An 18,718-nucleotide genomic window follows, 5' to 3' on the forward strand; every position below is an offset into this window, starting at 1 on the left:
CTTGAGAAGAGGTTTGCTCTCTGTGTGTCAGTTTGAATAATTTTATTTTCATTTTAGTGTGTTAGCAATTGAAAAAAAGCTGTAACCCAGTATGCCAGCATTAAGTTGAGCATATCGGGGCAAATGAAGGTGCAAAAGAGTGAAAGCAGAATATGATAGCAATGAAGATGTGCATCTGTGCAAATATTCATTTCCACTTGCATCGCTGAAACTGGAGATGTTTTAAAATACCCACTATATCCTCAGGGCCCGAGCTTGTAAGACATCAAGCTTCTTGAGATGAGATTCTGCTGCTGACATGAAAGCTATACAACCATAATTTAAAACCGGTCTCATGATATGTTTTGTAGAGATTATCTACTTGCTCCCCACTCCTGTCCTGCCAAACAACGAAATACATTAATAACCTTTTTTACATTTTTTTCTGATAGGGTCCAGTACGTTAACCCAGTACACCCCAAAAGCCTGCACCTCCTTTGGCCGCCACTCCTTCCATTTCTCAGCTATATATGATGGAACGTACTACAAAACCCCCGAAACTCAAAACTCTCATCCTACTAACTGCCTTCAAATCACATTCTGTGCTCGGGTCTGATCACTGTCACATCACACGTGCTAACTGTTATTATTTCATCCATCTTTCACCTACTGTTTTGCACACCCTTACCCCGTTATCGTTGTCATGTCCTATTGCATATTTGCACAGATGCACATCTTCATTGCTATCATATTCTGCTTTCACTCTTTTGCACCTTCATCTGCCCCGATATGCTCAACTGTTTTTCTTTTCTTCCCACCTTAGTATCACACAATTTTAGTACACTCTACCGATCTACATCTCTGTCTAGACCACAATTCTGCACTAACTGTATATTGACTCTTTACCACATTTCACCATTTTATATAGCATGTCATTTCATATTTACATAGACTTTTTCAACGTTCATTCATGCATATTGTGTTATTTCTGAACCACATTAGCACCTAGACCACTTTTTGCTCTAACTGTATATTGACTCTTCACTACATTCAGCATTTTATATAGACTGTATATTCATGTTTACTGTGTTATTACTGACCTACATCACTAATTAGACCACTATTTGCACTAACTGTATACTGACTCTTCAGTACAATCAGCATTTTCTTTGACTGTCTTTCATACTTATTGTGTTATCACTGACCTACATCACTAACTAGAACACAACTTGCACTAACTGACTCCTCACTACATCTCAGCAGTGTTATAGACTGTCTATTCATGTATATTGTGTTGTTATTACCTTATTCACTCTCGCATATCCTCTGACTTACTTACCCCTCCCTTCGCGACAGCTTTGTATGGCCTACCTAATATTCACTTTATGTAGCCTATAGTATTCTGTTTTCTTGTATTTTATTATATGTGAAACTGTATGTTGCCTTGCACGCTTATGCTTTATTCTTGGCCAGGTCGTTGTTTTTTTAAAAGAAATCTAATTGTTTTTAATTCTTCAAGAGTGTGTTTTAACATCATGGGTGCCATTTTATGCCATCTTGAACAACAGATCACCTGAGTTTTAGCCACAGACAGTTTGAATCCCTCCACCTGAGCTACTGCAGCCTGCACTTTTCTAACGCCACATTGCGGCCTCTTATCCACAAAGCCCCTTCATCCGCATACAAAGACCTTTCCACACCTCGATCAACATGACAAAATATATCGTTTATCATAATGTTGAAAAGCAATGTGACTATATTTTGCATATCTGACTAAATATGTATATGATCATCTTGCAACACCAGGGTCTGGAACTCAGAACCTTTGAGGCCATCGGCAGGTTCTGATCTCATGGAGAAGTTACCTGGGTGATGTCACAATTGGCATCACAACACCTAGCAGACAAGGAGCAGGACTACATGAAAATGCAATTTAAAGCTGCTGTAAAAAAAATATTTATCATCAGAAAATTCTGATAATTTATGTACTTGGTTAAGACAACACAAAGAGGTCTGTAATTTATTTTCACAAAGATCAATAAATGCCAAACTGATGTTTAAAGATGCTATATTTTGCATTAACTGCAAGGCGTAGATGGGGACACAATTTAAATATGTTTTTAAATTCATTTTTTGAGATAAACTTCGGAAATGTTACACACCAAATCTACAATGATCTTCAAATGTTGTGAATATTTTAAAATATAAAAATATATTTGCAGTATTTATTTACTCTGATGTATGCAGTAAAAAGTTTTTGGCTCTTTTTTAAGCTTTTGTCACTTTTTTCAATGTTTTATTTTTAAAATGGACAGTAAACCTAATTTATATGACATTATACATAATATTTTAGTTAAAAAAGCAGAAATTATGAATTATTTTGATCAATAGTTAATATCAAAGGATGTTGAGTGAATCACAGATGTTTATGTCAAACGTTAGTCAGGATACTGTTTTAAAACTGTTTAAACATTAATAAATGGTAATAAAATTGAATAAAATACCCAATATTAAATAAAAGTAATCATTAATTTTACATGCAAAGATTGTTGCCTGGGTTCCATACAACATACATCCATGCATAAATATCATAGTGGGGGGTCTGGGTGTCTCCCCCCCAGGGAAGTTTTAAGTATCAATGACAAACACTTCAATTCAAAATATATCAAAAATCGAATGGAAACTATGTCATTGGGCATTTTTAAGTGGGTATATGGAAATCCTGGAGCTTTCTTAGTGGGTATGCTGCGTATAAGTGCGTATTACCTAGACTACACCACCGATTCACACATTTAGTTACAAAAAACAAGGAGAGAGTCTTTAGTTAGTAATTCTTTTATTTGTTTCTTGTCATATTATCTGGTGGTCAGATCAAGAACAACAGAGTTACACTGAGTTGGAACAGACTGCAGCAACTTAACAGTTATAATGTTATTTTAATAACTTTAATTATTCATATTTAATTATTTTCAGGACCTTCAAGCTTTTAATGAATCAAAATAAACAACTTAGTTGATGGTTTCAAACTGAAATAAACTTTGTAGTCAGAATAAAATGGAGCTTTAATATTCAGATTATTATATTTAAACCTGGTGTATTTCCTATATAGTGAATAGTATATAGTATATAGTACAGAGTATATGGTATAGTATAGTGACTGTTTGGGTCGTGCTAACAGTGCTGCAGCTGGAGAAATGAGGACAGAACAACAGATCAACACATCATCCTCCAGCTTTCTAAAGAAACAACTCATCTCTGGTCAAGACCACCTTTGTCGAGTCCAAGACAAGTCCAAGACCAGGACTAGTCAAGACTGAGTCCAAATTTGGCAGAATTGGTGGACAGCTTCGTTTGTTACAGTGTGTGTACTGTAGATCAATGAAAATGAATGGCAATTAGGCAGATGCAGGGCGTGCAAAGATAATCTAATGTGTGATTGGTTATATTGGCAAGACCAGTGGCAGAGACCGAGACAAGTCCAAGTCTGAATACCAACGAGTCTGAGACCATAGAAAAACCATCTTGAGTCCGGACTCGAGTACTACAGCCCTGTCTCTGACCCCGACATGCTTCACCGTTGGGATGTGCAGGTGGGAGCGGTGCCTGGTTCTCACACTGAGAGCTGAGGCCAAACAGTTCAATCTGGGTTTCATCAGACCGGAGAATGTTGATTCTCAGTCTGAGAGTCCTGTAGATGTTCTACATGTGTCTTTAACTACGGAGACGTCTAGACACTCTGCCATGAAGCCCAGATCGGTGGACTGTTGCAGTGATGTTGTCCTTTTAGAAGTTTCTCCAAACAGGATCTCTGGAGCTCAGGGACTGCACATTGCTCCGACAGATCATAATTCAGAAGTCCCAATAGTGGTTTTATCCCTCCTGTTGTTCTCGGGTCAAATTTGACCCATTATCAAAAAGTTTCTATATCAGAAATGTTGGGTTTCTTTCAACCAAATTGTCAAAAAAAAAAATAACGTGGATCAAGTTAAAACACACACAATACTTTCATTGAATTTGCGTGTTTTATTCAATTTTATAGCATTCGAAAATAAATTCATAAAATAATGTTGAAAAAGATGACAAAAGTGAATGTGAATTGCTTTGAGGAGCAGTCTCTCCGAAAATATGCAAAGTTCTCTCCCAAATATTAATGTCTTATTATTACACAGATTAAAGCCATCAGACCTTCCTACTTTGTCAAAGGCATGACCTGTCCTACTCTCCGTCTGATTGGCTAGCACTCATTGCCTTCGTTGGTTAGGTTGGTTAGGTTTAGGCATCAGGAGTGAGACTGTTTAGGGTTAGGTGAAGAATATCAGGGTGAGCCAATCAGAAGCAGAGTAGGAAGACACAGAGTAGTGTCAAGCCTTCGCCATAGTAGGATGGCCTGTTGTTGTCATTCTGCTTAATAATTAGCCATGTGCTTCTGTTTAGGAGAATGTGTAGCATATTTTTGGAGAAATTTCTTCTTTTTAATATATCAGAAAACATTTCTAAAATTCTGTTTTCTTTGTTATTATAGGGTATTATATGTAGATTAATGAGGGAGAAATGTATCGATTTTACAATAAACAAACAAAAATGTCACTGAAGTTCAATGAGCACTCAAACACACCAAACCAACAATTACTAAAAACACACACAAAAACAGACTTTGCATGGGCACTGCACTAGTGGAAACAAATATTAGGCTGGTTTTAGCCTGTGAACCAAACAACTCTGCAGCTGGTGTTTTATAGTCACTGCCAGATACATCTGTATCTCCTTGAAATTCAGACCACGACGCATGTTGTCTAGTGTAAGTTGAATCTTCTCCAGTTTGTCCTCCATCAGTTTTAGTTTGTCCTCCATCAGTTGTTTCAGTTTGTCCTCCATCAGTTTTAGTTTGTCCTCCATCAGTTGTTTCAGTTTGTCCTCCATCAGTTTCAGTTTGTCCTCCATCAGTTTCAGTTTGTCCTCCATCAGTTTCAGTTTGTCCTCCATCAGTTTCAGTTTGTCCTCCATCAGTTTCAGTTTGTCCTCTATCAGTTTCAGTTTGTCCTCCATCAGTTTCAGTTTGTCCTCCATCAGTTTCAGTTTGTCCTCTATCAGTTTCAGTTTGGCGTTGATGGTTATGTCAGGCACATTGCGGCCTTTGTCAATAGCTTGGACGTTTTTGCTCTCAATCTTCTTTTCACATTTGTTTCCATGATAACGAGGAGGACACACACACAAATATTCGTCGGTGTCCCACAGAGGCTTGCACTCACCTCTGTTCTCACATGGGCTTTGGTGGCAGGCAGGCTTGTTTCGGGAGTAATAGATGGAAATATCGTAGTCAGATAAACCAACAGAACAAAACAATTCCGACAGGGCTTCTGGGACTTGAACCCAAGTTTTTTTGTCATCCCAAAATTCTCTATAACTATAACTGCCGTGCATCACTTTAACAAACTTTCCAAGACTGCACTGCGATATTTGTGTTGCAATTTGATTACAAGGTGTATCTTCCATCCCGAACAGCCAAAAGGTCTTTGTGTAGCACCGATCCAGTTTTTTTTTTACTTTGTCTTTATCTATTTCCTCTGCTTTCTGAGTGTAGCCCACAGCGACAGTGATCTTACCCACAGGGATCTTTGTTATATTATATAACTCATGACTCTTATCTTGATCTGTGTTGTACACCAGCATCACCCAGTTGTACCAGAAGTACTTGTTATCCAGAAACTCTTTTAGCTGAATGTAACAGAGTTATTTAGTGATTCCACTTGCCAGGGTTTAATCATCCAATACCAAGAGGTTTTCTTGGCATTCTGTATTGTGGTTGGTCAGTGGGCGTCTCCTCTGTAGATATATGCCCTGGTACGTGATTTAGCAGTGCCAGTGCACGAGGAGTGTGCCCGTGGTAGGTTGGATTGCACCCAGTCATAAGCACATTTTAATTGTTTCTTTTAATAATATTTCATTTACACACCATTTTGATATGATGATGCATAAACACTTCAGTAGAATGTAGCGACGGCTATGTATACCTAAAGTACTGTATGAAATACTTCTCTCGGGCAATGTACAGAAAGTGCTGAGGTCATGCTAGTTAGCTTAGCCGGCTAATTAGCGTAGCATGCTAGGTCGCTAATTTGCTTTTGTCCATCTGTAATTAGAATGACTGGGTGTGTACGCTGTGTCCTACGTGGCTGACCAGGATATAATTCTTTGTTTACCAGGTACATATTGTATTGTTTTGTTCACATATTTGTTCAATTTAATGTCGTGTTGTGATATTATATACACCATTGTACATGATTTAAAAAAAGAAAGGGCCAGTGCACGAGGAGTGTGCCCGTGAATGACTGGGTGTGTACGCTGTGTCCTACGTGGCTGACCAGGATATAATTCTTTGTTTACCAGAATAAATCCGACAAGATTGAGAAGGAAGTGTGAAGTCTTCAATTATACACAACGCAGAGATCACATCGGTTACAATGGTGCCGTGACCGTGCTTCTGGAATCATCGCATTGCAGAGGATTCGCCTGTTCCGGAAGTCGGCTGGTGTTGCGTAGTAGGGAGTGAGTCGGCTCACCCGAAAAAGATTTATCTGCCGGTAGCGCAGTACCATCATTTGCCACATGGGGGCGATATTGTTTTATTTACCAGTGGTTTAATGACTGTTTTCGTACCTTGTTTGTTAAAATAGAGCTGTGCTAAAGCTCTTTTGTTGATCTCTTACCTTTCTGGGGGAAGTTTGGGGTTTCTAATATAAAAAAAAAAAAAAAAAAAAAATAAATAAATAAATTAGAGATTGAAGGGCTAATGGAAAGGGGAATAACTTTTCTTTTACATTTAATGTAATTTGGGAATCTAAAGTATGATGTGATCATATACATATTTAAAAAAAAAAAAAAAAAAAGACATGTCTTCTGTTAGAAGAGTATAGTGTTGTTATACAAAAGAAAGTTGTGGAAAGGGTGTTTTATTTTGTTTTTGACTTGCAAATAATATAAAATTTTTCTTTGTGCCATATTATGGCGGGTTTAAATGGTTTTGGAAGGGGAAGAGGGACATTTTTGTGTACTCCAGTATCGTCCACTGTTAAGGGTACAGCCAGATTTCTGTCTGAGCCTATCACATCTACACCCATGCCTGATCTTGAGAATATGTCAGTTGGCAATGATACTTACTATGTCCCTTCACGTTCAGTGGGAGCTGGTGCGACCAGCACTGAGAATGAGGGGGCTTCTGTGAACCTGATAGCAGGCATAGCACAGCAGATTGGGTTCGCCATTGGTGAGAGCATTACCTCTCATATAGAGTCCAAGTTGCACAGCGGAGTGGGGCCTGATGCTGCAGGGCATACAAACAGCTTAAGTGGGGCAGGCCCTTCTCTGGTGAACTTAGTGGTGAAGTCTGACATTAAAGAGCCAGTGTGCTTTAAGGGTGATGATTCAGATATGTGCACTGTTCATGAATGGGAGACGGTTCTTACAACATACTTTCGGAAAACGGGGACTCCAGTTACTGAGCAAGCTGAGGAAGTGATGAGCAGACTCAGGGGGAGGGCACGGGAGGTAGTGAGAGTAGTGATGCGTAGTAACCCTTCACTCGATCTTTCTAATGGTCCAGCCCCTGTCTTTGATACACTAAAGCAGCATTTCAGTGACACGGTTTTCTCCACCATGCCATTAGCTGATTTTTATGCTACTTTACCAGCCCCCGGCGAATGCCCTTTTGAGTATTGGTTGAGACTGAACAGGGCAATGGAGATGGCAGAAGACTGTTTAAAGAGACAAAACAAGATGATTGATAATCCGTCCTGTGAGCTCACTGCCATGTTCATCAGACATTGTCCCGACCCCGAACTGTCTCTCATATTCAGGTGTAAAGCTTCACAGCTTTGGACAGCAGCTGAGGTTCATGAAAAGCTGGTTGAACATAAGAAGGATCAGAGGTACTCACCTTATTCAAAGACAGCCCCTGCCATCACCTCGCTACGACAAGAGGTCAGTTCGACAGCTCATCCCACAGTTCCTGCTGGTGTGCTTCACAATGAGGCCAGCCTAGCCCCCAGTTCAAATCAGGCGACTCAGGGGTCCGCTGGGCAGCTGGAGCACATCATTGCTAGGTTGGAGCGTCTTCTTGAGCAGAGACCGCAGCAGGCCCAGTTTCAGGGCAGGTCAAACCCTCATTTCCAGAGAGGCCGAAGGAACAGAGCCAGGCCTTTATTGGACTGTGAGGTGTGTGGGGATGTTGGCCATGATACCCGATTTCACTGTAGGGCCGACCATCTCTGCTTTCTGTGTTTTGCGCCTGATCACGCAAGTGCAATATGCCCTAAGTCAACGGCCGTAAAGCCAGCTGGCATGGTGCCCACAGGACCAGCCACCCCACGTCAGGAAAACTAGAAGGCCAGCATTTGGAGGGGGTGAGTGTTGAGCCTGTTATTGATCCCCCAGTAATGAGAGACGATATTGAGTCGGTTTACGAGAGTGTGTGTGAAGAGTTAAAAATTAACGAGTCAAGTAATAATACAGAACACACAAAAACTGCACCCTCACGATGATCTCTTCTATGAAAAAGTATTACTTGATGGCAAAGTTGAAGTGAGGGCAATGCTGGACAGCGGATCGATGGCTTGTTCTTTAAGCTCCAAGATGTGGAACAGACTGTTGGAGAAGAGACTGTTAAAGAATCCTTCATTGGCACCTTCAGACGTAATTTTGATTGGGTGCGGTGGGTCAAGGACGAAGCCTCTAGGAGTGTGTGAGCTGGAGATGGAGGTGTACGGCCCCACACTCGTCGTTGAAAACCAGGGGGATGACCTCATTGCTGGCAGTAACCTCTTGAGATATTTGATTCGCCAGTTGAAGATGTCCAGTAACTTGTGCGATGATATGTCCGCCTCTGAACACAGTGAAGCTGAGAAACACCAGCTTTTGAGTCTGATCGCTAACGTGGAGACGTGGGCCGGCAGTGATGTTCCTGACAAAGTTGGGACTGTAAGAATAAAAAGAGCTGTGACACTGGAGCCTCAAAGTGAGCACTTGGTCTGGGGCAGGCTGCAGAGTGTGGGAAATCTCTCAGTTGGCAGTGCTGTCATTGTAGAGCCCACCACCGCAAGGTCAAGACACAGGTCAGTTCTGGTTGGAAAGACAGTGGCCCTGCTGCACAGTGATGGATGGCTTCCCCTGAAGGTGATAAACCCCCTAGAGAAACATGTGATACTAAGACGTAATGCCAAGATAGCAGACGTATATCCCTGCATGGCATTGGAGGACTTTGACTGCTTTGATGTGAGTGACACCTCACAGCATGGTGTGCAGCAGCAGACACAGGAGACAGCTGACATATTGACTGCGAGGCGGGTTGTGTCAAGCCTGACGTCTGATGCTTCTACCATAGCTAACGGCTGTCCCAGAAATGGCGGATCCAACGGACATGGAAGCAGTCCCAGCTCTGTCTTGCATGACTTAGGATTGGCAGACATAGATGTAGATTCATGTGATGTGTCTGCCTCCTGTAGAGAGACACTTGTTCACCTGTTGGTCCAGTACCAATCCATCTTCTCAAAGGATAAGTTGGACTGTGGAAAGGCTACAGGCTGCCTTCATAGGATTCGACTCAGTGAGGAAAAGCCTTTTCGAATGCCATACCGACGCATTCCACCGAACCAATATGAAAAGCTCAGGCTGGCTTTGGATGAAATGGAGGAACGGGAGATCATACGGAAGTCCAGCAGTGACTATGCTTCACCCTTGGTCCTTGTCTGGAAGAAGTCTGGCGACCTAAGACTCTGTAATGACTTCCGTTGGATAAACGCTCGCACCATCAAAGACGCGCATCCTCTTCCTCACCAGGCTGATGCTTTGGCAGCACTGGGTGGCAACGCCTACTTTTCTACCATGGACCTCACCTCCGGCTACTATAATGTCGAGGTTCACGAGGATGACAGGAAGTTTACAGCCTTTTCATCGCCGTTTGGACTGTACGAGTATAACCGCCTGCCACAGGGGCTCTGCAACAGTCCGGCGACATTTATGCGGATGATGCTCAACATCTTTGGGGATCAGAACTTTCTCAGCCTACTGTGCTACCTCGATGATGTCCTGGTGTTTGCACCCACTGAAGAACTGGCAATGGAACGCTTGCGGATGGTCTTTGAGCGCCTCAAGGTCCACAACCTGAAGCTTGCGCCGAAGAAGTGCAAATTCCTGCAGCGATCTGTGAAGTTCCTTGGGCATGTTATTAGCGCTGATGGCATTGCCACGGATCCTGAGAAGGTGAGGACCATTACTGCTCTATCAGAAGAGGATCTCATGGAAGATGGTACAGCTACTCCATCGCAGCGGAAGATAAGGTCGTTTCTGGGAATGGTGGTCTTCTATCAGCAGTTCATCGAGGGCTGTTCCTCAATAGCCAAACCGCTGTTTGGGCTGACGACTGGGAACAAGTCACCTCGTACGAAGAGGAAAAAGTGTCGACCACTTCAGCGGACACTGACAGCTGCAGACTGGACTGAGGAGTGCAGCCAAGCGTTCCATCAGCTGAAGCAAGCCTTACTGGATCAGGTTGTTTTGGCTCATCCAAATTTCAGTGAACCCTTCCTGCTCTCAGTGGATGCGTCCTGTAATGGGCTTGGTGCAGTGTTATCTCAGGTGCCTACAGGTGGCTCAACAGCAAGGCCAATTGCTTTTGCCAGCAAGTCACTCACCTATGCACAGTCCAAATATCCGGCACATCGATTGGAGTTTTTTGCAATGAAATGGGCTGTCTGCGACAAGTTTCATCATTGGCTGAGAGGACACCAGTTCACAGTGTGGACCGACAATAACCCGCTGACCTACATTCTGTCCAAGGCAAAACTAGACGCGTGTGAACAAAGATGGGTCGCCAAACTGGCACCGTTTCAGTTTGATATTAACTATATTCCGGGTACCAAGAACGTTGTCGCAGATGCCCTGAGCTGAGAGCCCTTTGTCCGACCAAGTGCACTCCATCGTCTGACGAGGGTTGCATACAAAGAACTGCTGGGTGAAGCTGATGCTGTGCATACAGACAAGGTGCAAGATGTGTTCCGCTGGTCTAATCATCCATTTGACACAGCCTCTGATGTTGAGCCTGTTGTTGTTTGCCAGTGTGCATTTGTTTCCCAACCTGGTGCTCTGTCTGCACAGGAAGTGGCCGCCGTTCTTCAGTCACACAAGCTGCTGGACGCTGATGTGGGTTCCCATGCGCTGCTGCTGCCACAACTCCCACAGGAGGTGATGCCATCAGAACCGATTGGTGGGGAAGTGCTGTCTCATGAACAGCTAATGGATAAGCAGAGGAATGACCATGTCTTGAGCAGAGTAATCTTCTATGTGGAGAGGGGAAGGAGACCCTCAAGGAGGGAGCGTGCTAAGGAGTCGGTTGAAATCCTCCGGTTGCTGAGAAGTTGGGAGAAGCTGGTGATGAAGAGAGGTGTAATGTATCGCATGTCAAAGAACACCATTACTAAGAAGAAGGCTTACCTGTACGTGGTTCCTGCTTCGCTGCAAGCAAAGGTCTTGCATGGAGTCCATGATGGGGCAGGTCATCAGGGCCAACAGCGGACGTTGTACTTGACTAGGCAACGTTTTTTCTGGCATGGCCTGGAAAAAGATGTTAAGGAATATGTGAAATGTTGCAGGCGATGTGTGCTGAGCAAGACTCCTGAGCCGGCGGCCAGAGCACCGTTAGAGAACATCATCACGACTGAGCCACTTGAACTTGTTAGTATAGACTTCTGGTCTGCTGAAGATTCTGCAAACAAGTCATTGGATGTGCTCGTTGTCACCGATCACTTCACCAAGATGGCACATGCCTTCTTGTGTCCAAACCAGTCGGCCAAGTCTGTGGCTCATCAGTTGTGGAATAACTATTTCTGTGTTTATGGCTTTCCAAGACGCATTCACTCAGATAGGGGGGCAAATTTTGAGAGTACTCTGATAGCTGAACTCTTGAGTCTTGCTGGTGTTGTTAAGTCCCACACTACGCCCTACCATCCTATGGGCAATGGATGCTGCGAGAGGATGAACAGAACCTTGGGCAACATGATTCGGGCTCTACCCCCAAAAGCCAAACACAGATGGCCACAGGCGCTTAAGTCCCTTACCTTTGCCTATAACTGCACCATCCACGAGACAACAGGTTATGCACCGTTTCTGCTGATGTTCGGGAGGATACCAAGACTGCCCATCGACATGGCCTTCAGCACGGTTCTGGATAACCCTGAGGTCATGAACTATGACCAGTACGTCCAACACTTAAGGAGAGATTTAAAAGAGGCCATGGCAATAGCACAGACGGCAGCTATCAAGCAGTTGAAGAGACATGCTGGTTTGTATGATCGTAAAGTTCGAGGCGCACCTGTGGAAGTTGGTGACCGTGTCTTGCTGGCTAACAAAGGAGAGCGGGGCAAGCGAAAAGTTGCTGACCGTTGGGAGAATGCTGTTTACCTGGTGGTTGGGATGAATGCTGACAGCCACACATACAAGATTCAGCATAGCGACACTGGCCAACAGAAAACAGTACACAGGAACTTGATAACGCCAGTCAACTTCCTACCTCTTCATGATGCTGTCTCTGCAGACGGGATGTCTGACATGTCTGAATCTGATGATCTGAGTGATGGCCGTGATGCTGAAGTAAACACAGATACTTCATCAAGAGGAGCTGAGTACAGGACGAGGGTCTGGGTCTCGGAATTGCCGTCTGAGGGGACCAGCAACATGGGCTTGGCTGATGATGGTCAGTCCTCCAATGCCCAAGATGTGGAGCGTGAGGGCCCAGTTGAAATGCCACCCCTCCCCAATGACCCAACACCACCTGATAATCAGGATGAGGAGTTGCCTGCTGCTATTCTTGGGGCATATTTAGTGATTCCACTTGCCAGGGTTTAATCATCCAATACCAAGAGGTTTTCTTGGCATTCTGTATTGTGGTTGGTCAGTGGGCGTCTCCTCTGTAGATATATGCCCTGGTACGTGATTTAGCAGTGCCAGTGCACGAGGAGTGTGCCCGTGGTAGGTTGGATTGCACCCAGTCATAAGCACATTTTAATTGTTTCTTTTAATAATATTTCATTTACACACCATTTTGATATGATGATGCATAAACACTTCAGTAGAATGTAGCGACGGCTATGTATACCTAAAGTACTGTATGAAATACTTCTCTCGGGCAATGTACAGAAAGTGCTGAGGTCATGCTAGTTAGCTTAGCCGGCTAATTAGCGTAGCATGCTAGGTCGCTAATTTGCTTTTGTCCATCTGTAATTAGAATGACTGGGTGTGTACGCTGTGTCCTATGTGGCTGACCAGGATATAATTCTTTGTTTACCAGGTACATATTGTATTGTTTTGTTCACATATTTGTTCAATTTAATGTCGTGTTGTGATATTATATACGCCATTGTACATGATTTAAAAAAAGAAAGGGCCAGTGCACGAGGAGTGTGCCCGTGAATGACTGGGTGTGTACGCTGTGTCCTACGTGGCTGACCAGGATATAATTCTTTGTTTACCAGAATAAATCCGACAAGATTGAGAAGCAAGTGTGAAGTCTTCAATTATACACAACGCAGAGATCACATCGGTTACATGAACAGCGATGGCTCTTTTGCCTTTAGCACTGAGTCCTTTCCTGATCTCCACCACGTCATCCTTCACATAGTCCATGTGGTTGGTCAGGCAGTAGTCCAGAGCTGATATCTAAGCCTCATAGACGTTCTTGAATATCTGAGTGTGTTCAGTAGGGTTGGGTATCGTTTGGTTTTTTTTCGATTCCGGTGCTAAATCGATACTTTTAAAACGGTGCCGGTGCCTAAACGGTGCCTGAACCGGTACTTTTCAATAAAGTAAAAAAAAAAAAAAAAAACATAAGGGTAGTAAACAACAGTCAGTGACTTGTTTATTGCTAAGGCCATGGTCAAAATTAAAGATTTAATAATAACGTAATAACTATAACAATAACTTATTTCACCAGTAAATTGCTGTTGAACCCCAGATGGGAAAGGGGTATTTTACAATTACTGTCAATGCACCACGAGGCTACCAGTTTTAAGTGAATCTGTGTTGTTTAATTCCGACAATGGCAGCTGCAAGTGAACGCACCGTCTGTGTTGTTTAATTCCGACAACGGGAGCTGCAAGTGAACGCACCGTCTGTGTTGTTTAATTCCGACCATATAAACATACTGTATATCTATGAATTGCGACAACGGCAGCTGCTGCGCTGCAGTGCAGACTGTTACATCCCGCTGTAGAAGTCCTCTACAGTCACACTTTACACTGTTTAACGTTAGCTGTCAGCATTTTAACCGTGATTAATCCAGCTGCTAGCTAAAGGTAGGCTAACGTTACATGCTGTCAGGTGTAGTGTAAAGTCAGGCACCGAAATGAGGCACCGAAACTTTCGTTCTTATTCGGTCTCGTTACTACCGTTTACGTCGGCACCGGTTCCCTATTGGCACCGAGTTTCGGTACCCAACCCTAGTGTTCAGCTTCTATACCTGATGAATCCAAACTGATCAGTTTCCTGTAGAACTGGTTCAGCACCATCCCCTTCCACAGCAAACTGCTGAAATAGACGTTATATTTGCCGATCTTTTCAACATCACATTTAAACTTCTCCCTCAGCAGTTTGTTGAGGTTTCCACTGAGAGACGTGTCTTTGACCGTCAGGTAATGGTAGACGTTGGCCACACTGGATTCAGTTCCTGTGTTCTCATAGTAGTTGGTGAATATCTCAGCCAGTCGGAGTTTGTCCTCTTCACTTTGTACCAACTGACTGTTCTGAAGAAGCTCATTGAACTTCTTCCAGGAGTTGAGGATGCGGAGCTCGTCTTGAGAGTAGACGCTGGCGTAGTTAAACCATTCCACATTCGTTGCCAGGTTGGAGATTTGGATGGCGATAGAGTCCAACTTTCTGTTCACTTCAGCAAACCCTTTCTTCACCTCGTTCAGCACCGAGTCATTCTGAGGGATGAAGATCAAGGCCACGTTGACAGACCAGACCTCCGACAAGGGAAACACAGCCGACAAAGTTGGCATAACACTTCTGCACAGCTGACAACTTTTTGGTATGAATGTTTTCAATCTCTTCTTTGATAACAGTGAGGATGTTGTTTGCCACCGCCAAAGATGCATCCACTCTCTCTCTGGTTTCGGAATCCAGGTCTCTCTTCACCCTGTAGGGGGGTGAGAGGATGGAGGATGTGGGGTCATGTGAGCGAGCTGAGGATGTCGTCCAGTAGAGAAGAAGGATCAATGAAGCCAACAGCATGGAGGCACACAGCCGAAGGAACGCCATGACTGCAACACAGACAACACAACATGGAAAAAATATTTCATCCTGGAATACAGGATGCAGTTTAAAACTGGGACTTTGGGACTAAGAGCAGAAAGCCAGTCTTCAAACAAATCACCAACACAGATATCATCGTCCTACAAAAACAGGACCTTTTACATCTGGCTAGAAATACATAAGAACTTACCTCCACAGAAAAAAATCATCCTTCTGTGTGCTACCTATGTCCCCCCCAATTGACTCCCCATATTATAAAGAAGAAATGTTTTCCATGCTGGAAGACGAGATTACCTCTCTAATCCATTACCATTTCTAATCTCATGGCCACATTATAGTCTGTCGAGACTTTAATACTAGGACAGGACAAGAACCTGACCCCCTCAGCACACAGGGGGATAAACATGTACCAGGAGGAAAAACATCCCCTCCACATATGCCCCCCAAGACCAAATTATGACAAACAAGCACGGGTCACAGCTGTTGCAGCCCTGTCGCTCACTGGGTCTGTACATTGTCAACGGTCAGCTTCGAGGCGACTCCTATAGAAAGTACACCTACAGCTCATCTCTAGGTAACAGCACAGTGGACTATTTCCTCACTGACCTAAGCCTAGAGTCTCTCAGGGCTTTCAATGACAGTCCTCTAACCCCCTATCTGACCACAGCGAAACCACAATCTACCTAAACACATCCACACAGAATCAGCTCATATCAACACAAATCAAATTATATAATATTAATACAAGATACAAATGGAAGGAAGATAGTTTGGAACCCTACCAAAATGCTATTAAGCCAAACTTTAACCAAATCCAATCAAAAATATACAATTTTCTAGAAAAAACTTTCCAATGCCATATTGAAGATGTAAACCTAAAGGCATCAAACGGAAATATTGTCAAATAATGACAAATGGTTTGATAATGAATGTAAAAACATCAGAAAACAATTAATAAACCTATCAAACCAGAAACACAGAGACCCAGATAACCAAGATTTACATCATCACTATGGAGAAACATTAAAACAATATAAAAACGCAATGAAGACAAAAAGAAATAGATAGATAGAAAGCAGCTACATGCTATAAAATAATCTATAAAAACAATTACCTTCTGGGAAAATTGGAAGACTCTAAACAAAAAAGAGTATGAAGATCTTCCCATCCAAAATGGGTAAACCCCTTCTCTAATCTATTTGGCCCCATAGAAAAAAATAATCAGCAAAAACAGATAAAAGACAAACTACACAATTTAGAATGAATCATTAAAGATTATCATAACCCATTAGACTCCCCAATTACACTTAAAGAATTACAGGACAAAATAAATCCCTCCAAAATAAAAAGGCCTGTGGTGCTGATGGCATCCTTAATGAAATTATTAAATTCACAGACTTCAAATTCCAATTGGCTATCCCAAAACTCTTTGACACCGCCCGTAGCTCTGGGATATTCCCCAATATTTGGAACCAAGGACTGATAACGCCACTCCAAGCAAGTCATGATTCTCGCGAGATTTAGCGGGGCGCCACCTCTCAAACCTGCATTGTTGGTTTTCTCAGCGGCGTCCATCCCCTGCTTTGCTATCGGGATGATTCACCCTACTACAAGTTTGTTTACCATCAAAATGATTATGAAGCTGTTATATTACGGTACAAATCTTGCAGAGTGTGCCTTTGCGTTGTTAGATTGTACTAATTTAGTGGCCAGTCTGTGTAATGTTGACATACTGTAGGTCAACTAGAAGAAAAAGCGTTGTTTGTTGGCAGAGCGCCACCTACTGTACTGGAGGTGGAGTTACTCCTGTCATTGTCCCCATTCTTCCCCGCTCATGTATACGGGGAGAACTGGCTTACCCCCGTTATACACATACCCTGGTTACTGCTGTGCATTTAAATGTACGGAGTGAGCATGACCTGGCTGTGGAGAGACGAGAGACTGAGCACACACTGACACCTGCAGGAGGTGGAGACCACGGGGCACTTTCTTACCTCTCTACCAACTCTACCAGGACATCAGGGACACTTTTTACCCTTTAGACTTTGACAGCCTGGATGGCAGGGGGAAATCCCAAAATTGCTGGAAGAGACATACACACACACACACACACACACACACACACACACACACACACACACACACACACAGACACACAGACAAACGCACACACACACACACACACACACACACACACACACAGACACACACACACACACACACACACACAGACAGACACACAAACAAACACACAGACAGACAGACACACACAAACACACACACACAAACACACACAGACACACATACACACACACAGACAGACAGACAGACACAGACAAACACGCACAGACAGATACACACAAACAGACACACACACATCGCACAAACACACACACACACACACACACACACACACAGAACATACACACATACGACAGACACACACAAACACACACACAGACAGACAGACACACACACACACACAGATACACACAAACAGACACACACACATACACACAAACACACAGACACACACACACACACACACACACAAAACACAGATACAGATACACACAGAGAAAGAGAGAGGGAGAGAGGAGAAAAGACAAAGATGAACAATGTGGCTCAGTGTTCCCCAAAGCCCAAGATAACGTCCTCAAATGTCTTGTTTTGTCAGTTAACAGCTGACATCACACAAGGTGACCTGTTTTATTATAAAAAATAACTCAAGCTGATTATCCCAATAGATGGAGATTAATTTACAGTTTTTCTCAATTGCTAAAACACAATTTCTGAAACCTTGCTCCATTTTCTGAAAACATTAAACACAAAACCTCATCTTCAAGCACGAATTACAAAACCTCCGACTCCTCTCGCAAAATCAAACTTTCACCTCAAAACAGTTTGACCTGTGTTCAAAATCAAACACTGGTCTCACATCATAGACAAATTGAATAATATACATCAGGGGTGTCAAACTCAGTTTCCCAGAGGGCCACACTGGAAAATGAGAATTGCATTGAGGGCCAGACATTAGAGTTTATGGACATGCTTTTACAGTTTTTCACGATCGCTATGACAATTTTTTCAATACTTTTAACAACTTTCCTAAACTCTTAACACACCAACACACCTACATCACATGATTGGCAAAACAGTTCATTTCATTCTCAAAATCACACATTGTAAACTAAACTCCAACACTGATTTTCAAAATACAATAATTCACTAACACAATACACTATGTCTACCAAAACAATGCAAATATGTCTCAAAAACACATGTTCTCTCCCAACAGGAACATTTAGTCAATCATAGCCCAATGTCATACAAAACACTAACATCCCATGGAATTATAGAAACTGCATTATTTTATATGTGTCAGTCAGGTCTGCCCTTATATAACAGACAATAGTAACACCTCCGAACTTCATTATCTAAA

The 18,718-nt window shown here is 42.9% G+C and overlaps 1 pseudogene; it reads right to left on the minus strand.

The window, feature by feature from the left end:
* Positions 1–4,665: 4,665 nt before the first annotated feature.
* On the minus strand, positions 4,666–15,282 carry LOC114570245 (uncharacterized; annotated as a pseudogene).
* Between the last annotated feature and the right edge of the window lie 3,436 nt (positions 15,283–18,718).

The sequence above is a fragment of the Perca flavescens genome, chromosome 15 (genome assembly GCF_004354835.1).
Source record: "Perca flavescens isolate YP-PL-M2 chromosome 15, PFLA_1.0, whole genome shotgun sequence".
NCBI lineage: Eukaryota > Metazoa > Chordata > Actinopteri > Perciformes > Percidae > Perca > Perca flavescens.